Source organism: Ursus americanus, chromosome 27, assembly GCF_024610735.1.
Source record: "Ursus americanus isolate L20-20 chromosome 27, mUrsAme1.1.p, whole genome shotgun sequence".
Lineage (NCBI taxonomy): Eukaryota > Metazoa > Chordata > Mammalia > Carnivora > Ursidae > Ursus > Ursus americanus.
The window spans coordinates 42,346,839-42,361,692 of record NC_142153.1 but is presented as its reverse complement, the minus strand read 5'-3'; positions in this window follow the sequence as shown (position 1 = coordinate 42,361,692).

Genomic DNA, 14,854 nt, shown 5'->3' with positions numbered 1-14,854 from the left:
ATATGGCAAGGAACCATGGAAAGCCTCTGACCGACAGCACGAAACAGAGTCTCTCAGTCCAAGACGCGTCCAGGAAGTAAATGTTTCCAACATCACAAGAGTTTGGAAGTGAATCTTTTTCCAGTAAAGCTTTCAAAAGGTAACTGAGCCCTGGCTGACATCTTGATTACAGCATTGCAGAGCCCTGAGCTGAGCCGTTCCCAACGCCTGACCTGAGAGATGACAAATGTTTTAAGGTAGGAAATTTATAGTAATATTGTTATCTGCAATAAATAATTAACGTAGGGTATACGTTTGTTACGATAGTTCTTAAAGACCGTGATGATATTACTGTGTTAGAAGAAAGATGAAGGTAAGGCGTAGGAGTAAGAGCACTCCCCTGCAATCAAAGGCTCAGATATTGCCCACTCAGTCATGCCCCAATCCTCTACTCCTAGGCCTCCCATATCAGCAATTGACGGAGACTAGAGAACTTTCTAGATTAAGTTTTCAGTATTAGGAAAGGCTTCCTAGCCAAATTTTTCTTTCCTTTTTACCACAAGTTTTTATAAAAAACAAACAAAAAATCCTATGGAAAAGTTGAAAAGAATATCAGTGAACATCTACATAACTTTGATTTGGCTACATTGGTTTATCACCTCCTCTCTCCACTCAGACACACAGACACATTGAGGCTCTGGTTTCGATTGGACAAAATCGAATAACTCTGTGCAGTCTTTGGGGGGCTGTGTTGTGGTCTTCTCACAGGACAGTGTCACCAACTAGCCTAGATTCAGGTGTTGACTCGAAAAATAGTGCTAAAACCTCTTCCTTCTCGCCTCTTCCCTCTCCCCAAGGAAGAAAGCATCTCTTCTGTTCTCCCAGAGAAGGTCTGGAACAGAGAATTGTATGTTTCCAGGTAAGCTGAGCAGGTATCTTTTTGTTAATTCACCAACATGCTATGAACTGTTACTCCAGCCTTTGTTAAATGGTGTGAGAGGGTAACTGAAAAATTTCCCCACACAGGAGGAAGGAACTAATGTTTCACCTTATTTCAAGTTTTGTCAGGACCAACTCCTTAACGAGAGCTCATAAAAAGCACGAAGTTTGTGTTAAGTGTCTGTGAGCTGTCCTTATGTCACGCAAATGCGACTATAATTCATTTGCTCTCGAGTGTTTCTTGCAATTCCCTTTCCTCTGTTAAGGTCTCAGTTTGTGTAACGGGAAGCATACTATGTATAAGTATAGAATGCACTTCATTTGCTTTGATGACTGGTTACAAAGCTATGTGGAAATTTTTAAAATGTAGTTTTTAAATAGATAATACACTTTCCTCCGTCTGCTCTTTGATCCAACCGAGTACCCCTCTCCAGACCGTCTGTAAATACACAAGCATGTATATATTTCTTTTTAATAAACTAATTGTAGCATACTTTGCCATATAGTTTTTCACAAAATAATATATCATGGAATTCCTTTTATCTATCTGTCTATCCTGTCTATTTTTTCTTTATTTTTTTGTTACAGCTGCATGTATATTAAAAACATACCATTGTATTTTATATACTAGGCTCCCTGTCCATAAATTGTTTTCACATTTTTATTGTAACTCATGATGTTACAATAAATAGCCTTGTATAATGTAATTTCATATAATGCATGTTTGAGTACATATTTAGAGTGAATTTCCTACAGGTAGAAATATTGGGTCAAAATATGTACTTTATAATTCTTACGTATGTCATAGTTCTCCACAGAAATACCAGCATACGTTTTCACTCACAATTGTCTCTTTCCCTTAACTCTGACCCATAGTGTAATCAAATCTTGTTTAATACATGTAAGTTTTTTTGGAAACATACATACAGAATATATGTGTGTTGATAGGTAGAGACCACACACATACACACACACACACCATATTCACATATCCACACAGAGTGACTATGGAATAATAAAACACTTGTGAACCCATCACTTAGTTGAAAGAAAAAAATAGATTATAATATCTTAGAAACTTTCTATGAGCGTCTATTTGTCTTTTCTTCCTTTACCAAAATAATGACTGTTTTGAATTTTGCATTTATATCTCATGTATATTTGTGTTCTCTGTTTTCTGGATTTATAGAAACTATCTATGTGTTAAGGAAGTCTCCCCTGTGTGATATTAGTTGCAGACTTCTCAGTTGTTTGTTTCGATGTTGCTTTTTGTAGTTTTGCCGTGTAGCTGAATCTTCTGTGGTATCTGGGTTATGTGCTATGTTTAGAAAAATCCTCTCCACTATGACATATTTTTTTAAATTCTCTTTTTAATGATTAGTTTTCCTTTCCTCTTTCCAATTTATTTCTTTGAATAGATATTTCCCGAATTTTGGAACTGGTAAGCATTTCTTAGACTACTGCTCCCACCATAGAATTACGCTTGACATTGTTTGGGGCCATATATGGAGTCTTTTCCAGAATTTCCATCAGTAGAAACCCATTGTTGAGTAATTTAAAAAGCCCACCTTGGGATTTCTGTTTGCCTGATATTGTAGCTGTGTATGGATTTTGCAGAAAATGGTTACTAACTCAGAAATTACATCTGGCCTGGAAATATCCTGCTGGATTTGAATATGCTGTTTTCGTTTTTAAAGAGTGTTAATACCAATTAGCATAGAAAATTTTGATTGACTACAACAAATTCTACCACCTGGAGATAAACCACTGCTGTTAACATTTTAATGTATTTCCTTTCAATTTATTCCTCTGTGAATGTATACATATTTTTATATTAAAAATAAATTAGGATTGGGATGTTTAGTATTTGATATCCTGCTGATTTTATATTATAATTTGATATAAATATCTTTCTGTGTCAGTACCAATCTAAATCATTTTAATAGCTACATGGTTATATCCTATTGGTTTACCATAAATGAATTACCCAAGTTTTGATTGGATCCAATTAAGTTTATAATTTCTGCTTATCCCATACATGTAATAAACAATACAGCCTGGCTTCAGCCACACATAGTTCTGTTATTTGGGATGGAGGCTCCAATAAAATGCTTTTTAGATGGGGGTGATAAGTAGAAACCTTTTGGCACATCTTCTGGCAGAACAGATTAGACAATTTAAAAATAATCTAGCATTTATGGTCAGTGGTGAGAAGAGCTCTTATTTTTTTTCAAAGACTTATTTATTTATTTATTTATTTATTTATTTATTTATTTATTTGACAGAGAGAATGAGCATGCAACAAGCAGGGGGAATGGCAGGCAGAGGGAGAGGGAGAAGCAGACTCCCCGCTGAGCAAGGAGCCCAGTGCAGGGCTCGATCCCAGGACCCTGGAAACATGACAGGAGCTGAAGGCTTAACCAATGGAGCCACCCAAGTGCCTCTGAGAAGAGCTCTTGCCTTAAAAAGCATTCCTACTCAATGACTCGAGCCTTGTTAAAAGAGCAAACCCAGCTTGGAAAAGTCCATTAGGCTGAATGACTTGTTTGTTTTTGACGAGGAGGAACCACTGAACTTGATACTGGTTCAGGAACCACTCACGCCTCCTGTCAGTGGAGGTGTAAAGTCTAATCCCATCTGTGCCTCTAGGACTACACGATTCAACACACTAGACACTAGCCACCTCTGGCTATTTACATTTAAATTAATTGAAGTGAAATGAAATTAAAAATTTAGTGTCTCAGCCAAACTGGCCACATTTTAGTTCCCAGTACTTGTGGCTAGGGGCTAACACATTAGATGGTGCCCCTTTAGAATATTTCCAACATTGCAGAGAGCACTGTTCTAGAAAATTAAGCTGAGAGCATTTTGCAAAATACACTGGGACCGGAGACTGTGTGGGGACTATCCCATCAGAAGGCTATTTTTGTAGTCCATTTGAAGATGGTGTTAGTAAAAAGCGGAAAAGAGATTTATATGAGATGATGTTCAGTTATTATAGGGCGTAAAACACGATGCTGTAACTTTTAACGTGGGAGACTGGGAGACAGAATGTCATGAAGAGAAATATAGGACACATAGGAGCAGCGGTGTAGGAGGAAAGATCCTTCGGGGTCATGCTGCATTGAATACGGGGGGCTATCCAGATAAAGCAGATCAAAGCACAGGGGCTTAGAATGAGTCTATGGTCAAGAGTGGATTTTTGAGACAGGTCAGACAACTGTTTTCTCTCTCTCTCCTTCAATTTGATTTTTATTTTACTGACTGGATAGGCACAATCCTATTAGGAAGCTTACTTTAAAAATGTAGGTAAAATTTATGTTGAGTACACTGAACAAATAAGCGTATAACTCAATTATCTTTTACACATTTATGTATAATACTACCAGTTACTTTTAGATTCAAAAGGTTTCCGTCAGATCCCAAGGTCATTAGTCCACCTTCCTAGCAACACCTAACCTCCCCCAAAGTAGCCACTCTCCTGACTTTCGTTACAAGATTAGTTTTGCTGGTTCCCAGACTTCACATAAGTAGAATGATGCCTATTGCTCATGAGATTTTCCATCCTGTTTCTCGTATCAGTAGTTCTTTTATTACTGTGGGTTTGCCGTGTAGCACCCCCTAGTATAAACACATCACAATGTATCTGTTCTCCTATTGGTAGACATTTGGATTGTTTCCACCTTTTACCTATTGTGAACAAAACTGCTATAAATGTTTGTATACATATTTTTTTTGGTGGACACATGCATCGTTCACTTAGGTATATATTTGGGAGTGTGATTGTTGGGCCGTAGAGTCTTGAAACATGTGCAAATAGAATGATGCACCCAAAGGTTCATATCCATCTCACATCTTGGCATTTTATTATTAATCTCATGACACGTGTGTGTGTGTGTACTTGTATGCCTGCACGCATGCATGCAATGATCCACAGTATGTCGTGGATGCAACATTAGTAATCACTAAAATAAGGGAAGGCAGAAATAATCTCATTGAAAGAAAATAAACCCTCAAGGGACGCCTGGGTGGCTCAGTCCGTTGAGTGTCTGCCTTCGGCTCAGGTCATGTGGGATCGAGCCCCCCGTCTGGCTCCCTGCTCAGCTGGAAGCCTGCTTCTCCCTCTCCTCCCTGCCTGTGCTCTCGGTTGCTATCTCTGTCTCTCTCTCTCAAATAAGTAGATAAAATCTTAAAAATATATATATTAAAAAAAGAAAAGAACCCTCAAAATGGTACAATATATAGGAATTAATAAGAAATGAAAGACTTATGGAGAAGTTAATGATAAAGTTTATCTAAATATCTTAGAAGTGGGAAGACACACTATGCCACACCAATGCATTTCTCACCTAATTCCTAAAATGATTTCACATGTAGTCATTTCGGGATGTTCTGGAAGCACAACAAATGGTTCTAAAATGTAGTGGAATAACAAACGTGTGAAAAGAGCTGATAAATAGTATCTAAAATAACAGTGAGATGGGAACTCCCAGCTGGGTATAAACAATAAGTTATTCAGTAAACAGTTTAGAACCATTGGCTCTGCATTTAGGAATAAAGTGCATATCCTTACCTCAAACTCAATAACAAGTTCCAGATGGATTAAAGATACAAATGTAAACAAATTAATCCAAGAGTGTGAGAGACTACAGAAAAAAATAGCTTTAGAATTTTGGAATAGGAAAGGCTTATCTAAGCAAGCCATAAATCCTGGATTCCATAAAATAAAGGTTAAAATATTTAAAGCTACATAAAGACAAATGGAAAACTAGGGAAAATGTTTTGCAATACATATGACAAAGTATTAATCGTCTTAATATAAAAAGCTCCAACAAATCAATAAAGACAAAGAATCCAATAGAAAAATAAGTAGAAGAACAAACAAAAAACCACGAAAAGGTATTTTACAATGACAGAAATAAAATAGACAAATAAATATACATTTACCCTCACTAATAATGCATGGAATGCAAATTCAGGCATTAAGAAGACAATGATTTTTTTTTTTACATGTACAAATATTTATAGCACCTTCTTGCCAAGGTTATGGGGAAACAGACACTCTCATAATTACTTGGAGATAATGTATTTGAGTACAATCTCTTTATAGGGTAACGTGGAAAAGTCTATTTAAATGCATTGGTTTAGATCCAGCAAATCTGCTTCTGGGACTTACCCCATGGAAATAATTGGACAGGTGCACAAATGTGTTAGAAGACATTCATTGTAACATTGTTATAAGAGGGGGAAATGTCAATGGGGAAGAGCCAAATAAATAGATATTATGTGACTGTTAAACAGGGGTTGGACAGATAGATGGAAAACATTACTGAAATACATTTCGAGTGATAAAAGCAACTTCCAGAAAACCTTCTAGATTTATATGTATTGCAAATCCTGGTCTAAACAAATGGATCATCTCATTTAATCCTCAGAACACTGATTGTCTCGTATATCCAAGCATTTATTACAAATGTATCTTCCTAATAAGAACCTGCCTTAAATGTACAAAAACCAGCCAAGGCTTTTGTGGAATAATTTCCTGACTTTTATGCTTCCGTGATGTTTTATTTATTTTTTTAAAGATTTTATTTATTTATTCGAGAGGGAGAGTGGGTGAGAGAGCACAAGCAGGGGGAGCAGCAGAGGGACAGGGAGACGCAGACTCCCCGCTGGGCAGGAGTCCATGGGGGCTCCGCGTGTCCTGGATCATGACCTGAGCTGAAGGCAGACGCTTAACTGACTGACCCAGGTGCCCCTTCAGTGATGTTTTAATCCTTAATGAGTTGATACTCTGTTTAAATTCTTTTTTTTTTTTTTACTTTTATGGAATGTTCCAAACATATTCAAAGTAGAGAGAAAAATGAAATTAATCCTCATATGCCAGCAACTTAAGCTCGGTAAGGGCCAGCTCCCCCTCGTCTTGTTTCGCGCAGGCACCTGCTCCTGCCCTCCTGGCAGACTCTGTTCCCCATGTCACGTCCCTTCACCCACAGACACATCCAGGGCCATCGCCGAAGGACGAGCCTGCTCTCCCCTCATTTTGCCACTTTGCCCTTGAGAAAATAGCTCTGTCGTTTGTTTTCTGTGCTTCAAACCCACTCAGTCGTGCACGTAACAGCTTCGTAGTGTTCTGGAGTGTGTCTGTAGCACGCGGTGTCCATCACCATTTCCCTACCGTGCTATTTCAGTTGTCAGATTGTCACTGTAACAAACAGTGTCACAATAAATATCTTTGTACGATGCTTTTTCTTTTTCTCTTTTTCCCTGTGTATGTTTGACTCTCTTTCAGATAGATACCTAGAAATGAACGGGCTGGACACTTAGTAGTTACCCAAAATTAAAAAATTTTGCATATGATAGTTCTCTGCTCTTCTCTACTTCATATGTTCTAAATCTGCCAGTGACTTTTCATCCTATTCAGACTAGCAGCCAAAACCTTTATAATGATCCGTAAGGACCACTGTGGTTTCGCCTTCACATTCCACCCCCGCCATGACCTCTCTGATCTCTGATCTTGACTCACCTCCTCATTCTCTCTGCTGCAGCAATACCAGTCTCCTCCTTCTCCAAACGCATGAGGCACACGCCACTCTAGGCCCTGACACATTGTATCTCTTTGGCCTAGAATGTTCCCCTAAAATAGTTCCATGGCTCCTTCCTTATTTCCTTCAATCTAATTCTCAGTACACATTTTAATTAAAAGAATTTTACAATTCTAAAATGTGTATGAAAAAATTTTAAAATAAGAAAAACTAGAAAAATCTTAAAACAGATGAATACTCTATGCAAGTGAGTGCCCTACAAGATAACAAAACAATATGAACAATAGTAATTAAGTCATGGCGTTACTAGCGCATGAATATATAGAGTCATCAAAGCAATAGAATAGAGGTAAGTAAAGGACTCAAATACTTACAGGAATCTAGTATTGGATAAAGGCAACGTCCACATCAATTGGGAAAAGATAGATTCTTCAACAAATGATGTTGCAACAAGTGGAAATAATTCAAGAAAAATCTAATTGTATCCTACCTGACACTTCATGACAAAATAAATCCCAATGATCACATATTTACACTTGAAAACTGATGTCATAGAAGTCCTAAAAGACACAGAAGAATACATTGGTAATCTTGGATTGTATAACACTCCTCAATATGACACTACACTCAAGAACAACATAAAATACAGACTGATTTGGTTTAAAAAATAATTGAAACTTTCTTCATCACCAAAAAATTAAAATAATAAAAATGAAAGGTATGTGTCAAATTAGAAAACAAATACATACTTCACATCATAGACAAAAGAGAAATTTACTTAATATATAGAAAAATATGCCAATAATATGTTTATGGAAAAAGAAATGTAAATAGTTCTTAAACTTGAGAGATTCATAATAAGGAAAACGGAAACTAACTCTATTGACATACCATTTGACGTACAGTTTCGTACCCATGAGACTGGCAAAAATCCAAAACTTTGACAATTACTCTTGGCAGGGCTGTGGAAACATGGGCACTCTTCTGCCACTGTTTGTGGGACTGGGGATCTTCCCGTTCCCAACCGCACTGGACTTCTTTTACATCCTTCTGCGTAGTGCCCAGGAACACCTACTTCATTTGTGAGAGCCAAATTTAACATCACCTGTTGAAGGAAGTCTTCTCTGTCCTTACCTCCCACCCCTAATTCTTCTGCCATAAATGCTCATCGTCCCCTTTCATAGCATCTCTCATAAGTGGCGTTTATTAACCTAGTATTTGTTTTCCCCACTCAAATCCAAAATTTACAAGGTCAGGTCAGTGAACTTGACTATTATTTACTCCAATACTTCGCACAAGTAGGAACAATTATACAGAAATTAAGGAATACACTTTTGCTTGTGTGTACCATTTAATTCAGTTCTCTTAGTCTCTGTTTCCTCAGGAAAATACACATGTCTTTGGGATATTGTGACTGTTGATGGATACCATAACATAAATTCTGGATACAGAGTAAACCCTCAAAAAAGGAAAGATATTCTAATATTTCATTATGATATTTCATTATCAATGCAGCACGTTTCTGGTTGGCATGTGATCCATCAACATTTGTCAAACACCAGACATCATCCTTATCTCTGCTTCACTAGTGTTGCAAGAACTATGTTCTCTCTAAACTCTTATTTATTCAATTTTTCTTTACTGTGACTGACTTCTTAAAATTAACTATCTACTGTAACCTCATACTAAATTAATCTCCACAAATTATGGGTTTTTGTAATATATTTTTTGCAATAAATCATCATCGAATAAAAAAAAGTGTTCCTGGTGACCAACTGAAATCATCATGAGAAGGGGCTACTTGACTCAATCTTTGGATAATCACTTCACGTTTATTATTTTCTTTCTTTGCATGCACCTATTGAAGTTATTTATCTCTGTGTTTATCTTTGTCATTAACTGGGATCTCTAACAGCAAGGATTGGGACTGTAAACCCTACTGGCAATGATTACCAAGGTACTTTCCCAGAGCAGCAGCTCAGTAAAGGTTTGCTAAATGAAGGAGACAGCTTGGAGTACCTACGTTGATTAAGGAATGTGCTAGGCATGCTGGCAGAATTCAAAGAGTATATTGTGCATATACAGTTAATTTTCATGAGTGTTAGTTGTAGTAAAGATAAATAACCTTCAGCTCAAAATTACACTCAAGCTATACCTTAAAAAAACAAGGATGTGGATTTTTAACAAGTGTGTGTTAATGTGTGGCTTTGCTCGTGTATAGGTTACATATAAGCATTGTGTAAAATCCAGAAGTATGAAATATGTTGTTGCAACGAGAAGTCTAATCTCTGTTTCCGTTCACCCAGTTTGTCTACCTGGAAACGATCTGGTACCAGTTTCTCCACTGCACCACCACTTGGAGATATTCTGTGCATATGGAATTAAGATTCCCGTATGAGAAGATATAAGGAAATGCTGATAAAAAGCATTTCAGGAAGAGAGGATTGCAAATACAAAGCCGGTAAGGTGGGAAAGTGAGAAAAGGTAATGACTTAAATTACAATAGAATAGAAAATAGTAAAAATAAGTCAATGATACATAGTGTTCCTGACAATTCATAGAAATGAAAATACAAATGTCTTTAAAATGTGAGAATAATTTTTTAAAAAGATTTTATTTATTAATTTGACTGAGAGAGTGAGAGAGCATAAGCAGGGGAAGCAGCAGCCTCCCCGCTGAGCAGGGAGCCCAATGTGGGGTTCGATCCCAGGACCCGGGGATTATGACCTGAGCCCAAATCAGACGCTTAACTCACTGAGCCACCCAGGTGCCCCTAAAATGTGAAAATAATTAATAAGATATGTTTATTAACATATTAACATATTTTATATGTTATTTACATTTTTTTTTGAATTTGAACATCATATAATTTTATTCTGGTATCAGGAAAAAGAAGACAATTATTTTATCGATGTATGTACATTAAAAATACTTTGTTATGACAAAGTAGGGAAACATAAGCAATCTGCCTGTTCCTGTCAACCAGTTTTGTTTGTGACTCATCTTGTTTCTTCTATACTCATATCTGCTTTCCCTCTTCTCATTATTTTGATGCAAATCTCAGCCATTATACGATTACATCCATAAATGTTTCCACAGATCTCGGTAAAAGGTAGGGACTCTTAAACAGAACATATTTCATTTATATTTAAAAAGATCATGAAAGTTACAATGTGATATGATTTTTCAACTCATAACTGGTGATGATCTCAAAATCTGATGATCTTGTTAAATGAATGGATAAAGATGTGGCTATATACATACAAGAGAATATTACTCAGCCATAAACAAGAATGAAATCTTGCCATTTGCAACAACATGGATGAATCTAGAGAGTATAATGCTAAGTGAAATAAGCCAGTCAGAGAAAGACAAATACCATATGATTTCACTCGTATGTGGAATTTAAAAAACAAAACAAAGAAAGGAAGAAAAAAGAGAGAGACAAACCAAAAAGCAGATTCTTTTTTTTTTTTTTCTTAAGGTTTTATTTATTTGACAGAGACAGCCAGGGAGAGAGGGAACACAAGCAGGGGGAGTGGGAGAGGAAGAGGCAGGCTCCCAGCAGAGGAGCCTGATGCGGGGCTCGATCCCAGAACACCGGGATCACGCCCTGAGCCGAAGGCAGACGCTTAACGACTGAGCCACCCAGGCGCCCCCAAAAAGCAGATTCTTAACTATAGAGGACAGATGGTTACCAGAGCGGAGGTGGGCAGGGGGATGGGTGAAGTAGGTAAAGGGGATTAAGAGCACACTTCTCATGATGAGCACTGAGTAATGCATAGAATTGTTGAATCAGTATATTGTACACCTGAAACTAATTGTACACCTGAAACGAATATTACACTGTATGTTAAGTACACTGAAATTAAAAAAAATACTCAGATGATGGAAACACTTAAAAAAAAAGGAAAAAAAAATCTCATGGTCTTGTTTTGGCCACTGTGAAGGAAAATGGTGCTCTTACACATTGGTGGTGGAAGTATGACTTGGTATGTCTATGGAAGGAAATTTGCCAATACCAATGAGAATTTTAAATGCATTTACTCTGGTCCAGCAATTCCACTTCTAGGACATTACCCTCCGCATACTGGCACACAGGAGCCATGATGTCCCTACAAGAACATTTACTGCAACATTGTTTAAAAATCACAAAATCCTGTTGGCCTAAATGCCCCCAATAACAGGCTGGTCAAATCAGTTGAGTATGTGTTCATTCAAGGGATAGTATGTCACCTTTATAAAGATGAGAAAGTTTTCCAAAAAGTAATATGAAATGACTCCTAAAATATATAAATATAAAAGGTGAGATAAAGGAAATTTGTATAGATTGTTCCCTTTTGAGAAAAAAAGATGGTAATGGTGTGTACACACACACACACACACACAAACACACACCTACCTGCTGTCTGCGTAAAGGCACGCTTGCTCGGCTGGGCTCACAATGCCTCCGAAAAACACAAGAGAACCTGCCGAGGTGGTCATTGCTTCTGGGGATAGAAACTAAGTATACGGAGAGAGAAGGGAAAACTACTTCGCACTTTATACTTGCTTGTAGCTGTTGAAATTTATAATTATCGAGTCAGCAAATATTTATTGAGTACCTAGTGAATGCCTGGCCCTTGGGTAGTTGCTGAGACGAAGCACCTACCCTCATGCAGTTTACACTCTACACGTACAAATACGCTCACTTTGGTTGAAATAAAGAACACTTATTTTTTATTTCATCTATGTACATACATAAAATAATTGTTCTAGCTCTTGCTCTTTTTTGAAGATTTATTTATTAGAGCGAGAGAGAGAGAGCACTCATGTGCATGCGTGGGGGGTGGGCAGAAGGAGAGGGAGAGAGAAACTTAGGCAGACTCCATGCTGAGCACAGAGCCTGACTTGGGGCTTGATCTCACCACCCCGAGACTGTGATCGGAGCTGAAACTAAGAGTTGGAGACTTAACCGACTGCACCACCCAGCACCCCAGCCCTTGCTCTTTTTCAAATCTAAAACTGTGCCAGTTTTTATAATAAAACACAAGCATGAAAAAAAACCTTTTTTTACATCAATTTTAAATGCAAGTAAAACTGTGTATTTGAAATTATTTTTATTGTAAATTTAAAAAATAATTAAAAAGCAAATCTTAAAGTTAAATCAAGAAGTTAGGGCTCAGATAAAGGATGCTACAGTTTGGATACTAGATTTAGAGAATGAAAATCTCAAATTTGGTGGATTAATTCAAGGATTATCACGGTAAATTTTTCAACAGGTTTCATGAACCCGAATAAACCAAGGAAATGGTATAGGTGAGGCAGGAGCTAAGAGAGACAGGGTCTCGAGGTTTCAACGGCGAGATCTCAGTCGTGATCCTAAAGATTTGAGTCTTCTTGACTCTGTGGTAGAATGTGCCAGAACAGGACGGAGAGTAAAATGTTGGCCTCCGTGTGGGATATGTGCAGTTCCAGATGATTTCAAGATTTATCATTAGGAATAGCAGAGAATGGGGGAAAAGGACAGGGGGAAGCAGACAGGTTGGGGTTTGAGATTTGGTTGGCGTTTCACTCGCACACAAGGTAACTATGGGATGACCGGGTCAGCCCCACACAAAGAAGACCCATCTTTTGGGGTAAAACCGCCAAGCAAAGCCAAGATGGAGGGGCAGCCAAAGGGCTAAAGAGAAAACAAGGCTTCAGGGATAAAGGGATCAGGGAGGTGAGTTCTATGAGGACAACGTAGTTACCAGGGTCATTGTACAGAGAGAAGAGGCTAGATGAAGGAAAATCAGCCCGCGGTTGTGCCATCTGAGGTCTTTGCTTTAGAAAGGCACATTTTGGAAGTGTTCTGAAGGCATTATGTTAGAAGTTCAACAGTAAGCTACCAGGCAAGACAGAAAGAAAGTAAAGTAGAAATATAGATTATTATGAGGTCAAAATGGAAATGACCAAGGGAATGTCTGTTTCATGCATTTCTTGCCGATCAGTAGCTACGTTAAAGTTTCTTAACTCGAATGTGCGTTGTGGTGTATCGAGAGGCTTGTAATTACTGGGATAATATTCCACACACTATACACCAGTACTGTATTTAGTGTGAGTGTTCTCCTTGTTCAGTTGATTGAATTAAATTCCTTTTCATTTTATTGAGCTGTCTAATTGCTCCATTATAATTTCTGTGTATTCCCCAAAAGACTAGTTTCCTTATGATAGAATACAATGCGATAGCCCACGGAGATAAGCAAAGCATAGGCATATTATCTTTCCTTTACTTGAAGTAGAAATGTATTTGTTTTTGTGTTAAAATTAGATTGGATAGGGAGGTGAGTTCTATTAAATTAAACCACAGAGAACTTACGTAAATATGGATGGGGGGAATGCTTGTGAGGTCACTTTCCAGTTGTGTGCTGAAATCTGAGAGGAGAGATGCTTTAGCAAACCTTCTTTGGGGAAGTGCCAGGAGGTGGCCCGAGCCATTCCAGTGTCCCTGAACGTCACAGTTCTTGGGCAGCGTGGGTGCTTGCGTCCCTCTGCCATCGAGCTGATAGAACACAAAACGAGGGTAAATCGTCTATTGCAAGGAAGATGGCTTTGTTAGCTGTATCTGAAGACGACCAAAGATTACCTAGTTTTCATTTTTTTAAACAATATAATTAAACCCACAGTCTTTGAATGTGAGTACAGATCTTGCTGAATATCTCAAGAATATCTGTAAGAAGAAAAAGAAAAGCTTACCCCTATTTTCCTGACTTGAATGGATGTTAACTTTCTATTTTAGAGACAGAACCTTAAGTTACTTTGGGGAAGATGATCAAAATCAAAAGGAAACGAAGGAATCAGTCTCAGTTTCTATAAGTAAAGGTGAAGTGAATACAATGTGAAAACCAAAGACCATCAGGAGCGGTGGAAACTGCTCTGTCAGCAGAACCATAGCCCTTGTGTGCTCTGTCTTCACTGCCAGGAGCACATGGCTCATTAAGGACTTCCCAAAGAGAAGGGGACAGACCGTTGCTGGGAAATATAAAGAGCCAGTAGTTTCTGCAGGCTGGCAGAACATGTCATTTACCAGAGTGTACAGGCCGGAAAGTGCAGTCTCCTGAAACTGAAGAGCTGCCAGTCAGCGTGTGTGTGTGTGTGTGTGTGTGTGTGTGTGTGTGTGATCTTAAATTAAGGAATCTCCAAAAGAGAATACACCAGCAAAACAAATAACAAATGTGAAATATATATATATGAATGCTCCGCAGATAATGATTTTGTTTTTTAAATCAGAACCTTCCTGGAGCGAGAGGTGTGCTAAGTCACACTTCTAAGTTAGTTAAATTAACTAATTTTGTCGTTGCTCGTGACGGTGGTCATTCAGGACACACTATCCCTCAGTCGTTGGTTACGGTGGTCTGCTTCTTTATTTA